This window comes from Coffea eugenioides, chromosome 8 (assembly GCF_003713205.1).
Source record: "Coffea eugenioides isolate CCC68of chromosome 8, Ceug_1.0, whole genome shotgun sequence".
In the NCBI taxonomy this organism is placed as follows: domain Eukaryota; kingdom Viridiplantae; phylum Streptophyta; class Magnoliopsida; order Gentianales; family Rubiaceae; genus Coffea; species Coffea eugenioides.
In genome coordinates this window covers 12,506,101-12,514,287 of record NC_040042.1, presented here as the reverse complement: position 1 = coordinate 12,514,287, position 8,187 = coordinate 12,506,101, and positions in this window count along the sequence as shown.

Below are 8,187 nucleotides of genomic sequence, written 5' to 3'. Positions count from 1 at the left end.
AGAAGATGCGAAGGTAAAATGGAGCATTGCTCTAAAAGCATCTGAAGATGAAGATGATTCTGTTTCATTGGATGGAGAAGATTTGGATGTTGATGACAATGATCTTGCTCTCATCATATAAAGTTTTAGGAGAATCTTCAAGAAAAGGAGATTTAGAAGAGGAGGATCTAGCAATTCAGATTCTAATCAATTCAACAATGTAAGAAACAAAGGAAAGCATGAGACCAATAAAAAATAAGGTGACAAATGCTATGAATGCGGCCAACTTGGACACTACATGAGTGAGTGTCCAATGAAGAAGAGGAAAGCTGAAAGAAAATCAAGATTCAACAACTTCCAATTCACATAGAATGAGTGCAACTCCGACGGTGAAATTGAAGAAAAAGAAGAATCTGCTCGATTGGATTTTATGACTATTGAAAATAATGAGGTAACGACTTCTAACCTTCAATTTGAAAGTGATGCTGAAACTGATAATCATCTTGAATCTTTCATTAAAAAGTTACATGATAGTTTGAAAAAATCTTATACTAGAAACAAGGAATTAAAATACAAAATTAGTTTTCTTCTTCATGATAATACACGCTTTTTTCAAGAAAACAAGAAACTGAAAACTGAAAATGATTTCTTGAAAAAGAATGAGATTGATTTATAAAATAAGCTTGATAGAAAAATAAGACTTTGTGAAATGTTCAAAAGGGAACAAAGTGATTTGAAAAGAAGAATGAATAATTTAAATGAATTGCTCCAACATAAAAAATAAGACTGTTTTCAAAGGAATGAATCAAAGACTCATCTTAGCACTTATGAGAAGAAGTTAAATTCTGGTGCAAATAATTTTGCTGTTTATAAGAGAAGACAAGTGAAATTTATTAAACCTGTTTATGGAAATAACTCGTTGGTTATGTGTAATTTTTGTTGTAAAAAAGGTCACATGAAAAGTAATTGCTATGTGAGAAAAAATATGAGAAGAAGTATAAAATGCATGTGGATAGTTAGACATGATACTAACTCTCAAAAATCCAAAAATTAATCCGTACCAAATATTAGTTCTTAAACTCTTGAATTGGTGAATCTAGTGAACATCATTAAGGAATCTAAGTGGTTCATAGACAGTGAATATTCAAGACACATGACTGGTGATCCATCACAATTCATCAAATTCAAACCAAAGTCTAGTGGCAAAGTGACATTTGGAGATGACGTGTTTCTATCTCAAGACCATTGGAGCTTTTACATTTTGATTTGCTTGGTCCTACACAATTTGCTAACTTGGGTGGTAAGATATATTATTTAGTCGTTATTGATAATTATTCTAGATATACTTGGATGATTTTTCTTGCTCATAAAGATGATACTTTTAAAAATTTTCATTTCCCTATTTGTAAAAGTTCAAAATCTGCTTGGTTTAAATATTGTTAAAATTAGAAGTGTCAATTGTTCGGAATTCAAATATTATGACTTTCTAAAATTTTGTGATTACACTTTACACACTCTAGGGTCATTTACACTTCATATTAGGATGTATCTTTTGATGCTTCAAGTACTCTGTACTAATGGATCTTGGTTAACATTGATGGTTTCTAGTTGAATTGCTAATGTATTTTGATTGATATTTCTCTGTTTGGTACTTCTTTTGGTATTAATTCTCTATTTTTGGTTGATGATTGATGTTGGTATGTTGGTGATTGCTGAATTCTGGTATCATTTCTCTGTTTTTGATTGGTATTTTGGATTTTCTATTATGGCAACTACATTATGGATTATGATTGCTGGATTTTACTCTCATCTTATGATGACAAAAAGGGAGAAATGGATTCTATGTGAAAGGGGGAGTTTTTCTAAGATTATAAGTTTGGTTCTTAAAAATTTTTGATGCAATGAGTATGGGGGAGTTTATGCTCATATGCTCAATCTTTTTTTTTCTTCCATCCATTGTTTTGTCATCATCAAAAAGGGGAGAGAATGTTGATCTTAGTCCCTAACTTGTGATGTTTACAAAATAAATGGATGATACTAATATCTCTTCAAGATATACTTTCAGTTATGAAACAAATCAGATTCAAAGATCAAGTGCAATTGAAAGAAACAAAGGTTGCTGAAAGCTATCGGACGCTTGTGAAGACAGGATCGGACGTCCGATAATCATTGCGCAACTTCGGACGTATGAAGAACTCCATCACCGGACGTCCGAAGGAAATAATATATTCCCCCTAACTCACTGATCTCGATCAGACGCAAGCATTGGACGTCCGATAGAATCCTTCAAACTCTTTGTCCGCTATCGGACAGAAGTACCGGACGTCCGATAGGATCTTTCAAACTCGACGAAAGCTGTCGGACGCTCACAAAGACAATACCAGACGTCCGATAGATTTGAAATATTCATTCTAACTCATTGTCTGCTTTCGGACGCAAGCACTGGATGTCCGATAGAATTGAAGAAGATTTTTCAAACTCACTGCCTGCTGTCGGACGCATGCTTCGGATGTATCAGACGTCCGATACTCCCAACGGCTAGTTGACTTTTCAGCTACTTTCTATCCGTTGGAAGTATTAATGAAACACTTTCTTGGTCTCCTATAAATAAGCATGGTTAAAAACTTCAAATAACTTTTGCACACTGAAAATATAAAATATTTAGAATAGTTTTAGTGAGAAAATACTCACCAAAGAAGATTTGTAGTCTTGGTGGCGTGAAATTCATTATAAGTTTTTCATTTGTGAGTGAATACTTCAATAGTGTAGCTCTGAGAGGGTTGTCCTGAGGGATAGTAAAACTTCCTAACTTGACCAAGTGAAGTTTGGGGTAAGAAGGAAGTGAACCTTCTTTTGTACACAAGATTGGTTGTATTTCACCAACTTGAAGAAGCTTGTTTTGTGAATTGAATTTCGAGCTCAAGAGGAGTATGGTAGTCAATTGGTTTGTAATTCTTCTCTTCTTATTTATTGATTATTATCTTGTGATTCTTAAATTGCATATCTCTTCTACTTCTCTCAAGTGATATTGTTCCTTTATTGATTGATTCATTGTATGATTGTTTAGAAAAGAAGGTAAATTTCATATTAAGCAAAAAAGTGCCCATAATCTGATTAGTTTCTTAATCAACCTAATTCACCCCCTCTTAGCTTGTCTTCAATTCTTACATAACCCAATACCAAAAGTGATGTCAGGTTTTGCTGACGTTAAATATCTTAGGCTTCCAACCAATCTCCTGAAATTAACAGCATCAATAAATTCACCACTGCCATCCTTCACCAGCTTCAATTTTTTTTCAACTGGAGTCAATATAGGTTTGGCAGTGTCTATTTTAAACCTCTTCAATATGTCATCTACGTACTTCTTCTGTGTAATAAATATGCCATTAACCATTTGAGAAATTTTAATGCCAAAAAAATTAGGGTTAAAAACAAAAAAAACCCCTGTGGTATACTTAATATACAGAAAAGTGCCTCGTGATTTTAAAATATATAAAACGATATCTCATATTTTGAACTAAATTGTAAACTAACAAAATTCGTTAAACTTAACGAAATTCGGTAAATTTAACGGAATCCGGTAAACGTAACGGTAAATTTAACAAAATTCAATAAGTTTAACGACCGAAATCGTCATTTTCGTTAAATTTAACGAATTTTGTTAGTTTACAATTTAGTTCAAAACATGAGATGTCGTTTTGTATATTTTGAAACTACGAGGGACTTTTCCGTATATTAGATATACCACAAGGAATTTTTTTATTTTTAACCCAAAAAACTATGACATTAACCCCAAATCAGTCATTTCAAAGTGACTAATCACAACCTCCCTAAATTCAGAAATTACCTTGGAATTATTGCCGGTGAAAATTAGATCATCAACATATAAGCATACAATAACAATATCACCAAAAAGATTGAATTTAATATACAAAATATGTTCATATGGACATCTATGAAATCCATTCCCAACAAAGTAAGAATTGATACGAGTATACCAAACTCGAGAAGCTTGCTTCAAGTCATATAAAACCTTCTTTAAACTATAAACTTTATTTTCTTGGCCTTTCTTCACATAACCTACAGGTTGCTCAACATATATTTACTCCTCAAGAATACCATTCAAGAAAGTAGATTGCATATCAATTTGATAAATCTTCTAAGAATTATTGGTAGCAATAAATATAATCATACGAACAATATCAAGTCTGATAACAGGAGCAAAAACTTTAAAGTAATCAATACCTGTATTTTGCTTGTATCTTTTAACCACGAATCTTTCCTTGCAATGATCTACCTCTCTAGTTGACTTATACTTGAACTTATTGACCAATTTAATACACATTAGCTTTTTCCCAAGTGGAAGTGAAGTCAACTCCTATGTCTTATTTTTCTCAATTGCATGGATTTCCTCACCCATTCCTTGCTTGATTCCAATGATCATATTTGATAGCCTCTTTAAAGGTAATTGGATCACAATCTACAAATTAAGCAAAGTTTACAGTATCATCTATAGATAAATCATTATCATTATCAACAATATAATCATTCAAATGAGATGGCACGCAAGACGACTAGAGGACTGCACAGGACTTGGCTGCACCTCAGAAGATGAAGGATCACCAGTAAGTTGTCTGGACTGTTCTACTAGTTGATCAGAAGAATTCCCTTTATTCCAATAAAAGGCATTGGTGGATTCTTTGATGTAGAATCTGTGACTTGCTTAGACCAATCCCAAGCTCCTTACTCACAAATGTGATATCCCTACTAATAATCACCTTTCCTGTATTTGGATTGAACGATCTATAACCTTTAGTTTCACGACTATAGTCAAGAAAGATCCACTTTTCTATTTTGTCATCCAACTTCTTCCTGACAGCATCTGGGACATGACATTAGGCAAGACAACCAAATACTTTTAAATGAAAAATATTTAGTTTCTTATCAGTCCATAACTCCTGTGGTATCTATCTAAAATTGCTTCGCGTAGAAGACTTGTTAGAAACATATACAGCACAAGCAACGGCTTTTGTCCAAAAACCTTTAGGCATATTCTTGGCATGCATGGTCGACCTCACCATATCCATTACAGTTTGATTTTTTTGCTCAAGTCAGCCTCTAGATATATGACCTAAATGCCACAACATTGATAAAGTTTCATTGTTATGGCTACATTTGGTGCAAAAATTAACATTCATATGCAGGGAAAGAGATTGTGAAAAAACAGGATCAAGATTTATTTTATACAATCCATCAACTAAAAATTCACTACCAACAAAACTACTATTTTTTAAACATAGTAAAAATCCGGTCCAAAATGAAACTTAGAACCATCTAAATCAAGACAGAATAAACAAGTCAAATTTCTAGAAAACTTAGGAACAAAACAAGTGCTCGAAAGATCTATTAAAATGCCAGAATGTAGAACAAGTCTATATATAGGTTCCAATATCTTCAACTTTTACTCCCATCTTGCTCCCCATCAATATTGTCTTTTCTCTTGTCATTGGTTGGCGAGTTGTAAGGTATCCTTGCATATTAATAGAAATGTGAATAATTGCACCAGAGTCAAGCCACCAAGTATTAGATGGAACATCAACTAAATTGGTTTCAAAACAAACAAATGAAAGGAAATTACCTTTCTTTTGAAACCATTTCTTGTGTTTTACACAATCTTTCCGCATATGTCTTCTTGCAAAAATGGTATTGCCCACCAAAGCCTTTATTGGTGGATGCCTCTTTATTTGGTGCCTTACGATTCTTTCTTTTATTCTTTTTAAGTCTATTTGCATTATGACCTTGTGATACCACATGCATAGTCTGAGTTTGTAATCCTTCCTTTTTCAACCTCTCTTCCTCTCTTGAAAGGGCCAAATTGTGAATGAAGAGAGTTAAGGATGAATTGCACCAAAAATGACTCAGAAATAGTCATATCTATACCCTTAAGTTGTTTAGCAATATTTTTCAATTCCATGATATGTTCATGAACACCACTCACCCATTATATTTCTTCGTTGTCAAAGTAGTCATAAGTTTGCCTACCAAAATTTTTCTGATGTTTGAAAAACACACGACCGCTATCAGAATTAGTAATTGACTTCCTTATGTGTTTTACAATATTGCTCTTAGCAATCATTAGGCTTAGCCGGTTGGAACGCTCCTAATTATCATACACGATCCTTTCTTGTTTGGTGCTTTTAGGAGTAGGCTGTGCAGGTTCATCAATACGAAGGCACAGGTCCAAGTCTAGACAACCCAAGGTGATGAGCACTTGGTCACGTCAATCAAAAAAATTGGACCCATTCAACTCCAGAATGTTAGCTGCAATTCGTGAAACTGGTACTGGAGTAATAGTTGTAAATACAAGTCAAGCCATGAGATACATATAGATAGAATAATCAAGTGCATCATCGTATTCGACCTTTGAGTTAGAAAAATGACATGCTAATGATTCACTTAGTAAGTGATAACAATTATTCACTTACAAATTTAATAGAGATATTATATTCCTTTGGGTTAATATAATAACTCATGACTATAGAAATTAAAATACCTTTGGCCAAATTTTAATAACTATAATCATCATACAAAATAGATATAAATGACCTTTGCATAAACTATATATCAATTAGGCTACTTTGGTGACAACTAATTAATCATTACTATCATGTTTATATAGGTTATTGAACTTTAAGTTGCCCAAGAATATAATTGTATTGGTTTAATATATGGTAACTTGAATATCCATGAACCATTATTAAGAATACCTTTATCTCAAATTGCCTAAATATGCATTTCTATATGCTCTCTTAAAATTTGAGCTTTTCATGAAATAATTGTAATTCTTAATATCAGTACAAAACTTTTTCCCAAAATCGTGCACATATCAATTGTCGTTGATGGATACCATGAAGACAAAAAGTAATAGTATATATGCACTAAACAATTTGGGCTTCAAAAATGGTTCACCATGGCATAAACTACTGCAACCATCAAAGTAGTATACAATCAATTATTGAATCAACCATCATAATTCAAGCGTGAATTTTAAGGTTATTGCAATAAGAGCATATTTATCAGCCATATATAATTGCTCATAAATGGTGTTTCAGCTCAAGTACAATTTACGCATTTGAATTTTATTTTAACACACAAAACCTTTTATGCCATAGAAGTAATTAAGATGCACATAATACAGTCAAAATCATTAGTAGAAATTTTGGACACTGTAACCAAGCATACATCTAGCTCTCCTTAATTTCTTGCAGTTATTTACAGCTTAGATGTTATTAAGATAACATTTAAGTTTCTAATAATACTATTGAATACTTTCCCAAGGATCAGATATGGTAGACCAAACAAAATTAATTGATTCTCATAACTAAGGAAGCAAAACTTCTATTCAGTCATTGTCAATTTCGCCATCCAAAGCGAACTAACAATACAAGTTGGTACATGTTCCAAACTGACCAGAAGAGTCAATTAATTGGTTAAAAACTTATTGTCCATTTTGTTTTTTCTTCTTACAGATGTTCGTTCTCAAAGTCCGATATTATGATTAATCAAGCCTTTGATCCATGCAATAGGCCACTTAAAGTCATACACATATGAGCAATTACATAGTTGACATCCGGACAATCAATCATAGGATTCATAATAAGTATATATATATATATGATTGAAAATATCTAACTATCATCCAACCATAACAATTAGTGGAAAACATTGTCAATAGCATAGATACATCATGCAAATTTCATCGAAAATTGAGTTACTCCACTGCTTTGAAATTTAACTAGTTAGTAAGCACGGTAATTATCAGATAAAGTATCACAATAAATATAACACGTCCACATACAACGAATACGGGACTCCCAACTTCCTGCAATTTGTCTATTCTTAGAATTCTATAACTATCAACATAAATCTATTTACATAGTTATTTATCCCATAAACTAGTGAGATAATTAATGAATATTGGAACAATATCATGTGGTCATGTAGGCCACACTAATAGTCCAACATAATCTTCAGCAGGTGGTGTTACAAAAATATGAGAATTCAACGATGTTCCCATTGATTTTGTGGAGATATCTACCTTGCAGATGATTGAAGTGCAGTGCTACCGTGACCAGTTGAAAAACTAGTTATGAAAATTGAGGAGGAGAAACTTCGATTTGGAACTGATGATCTGAAGGTCCTTATCAT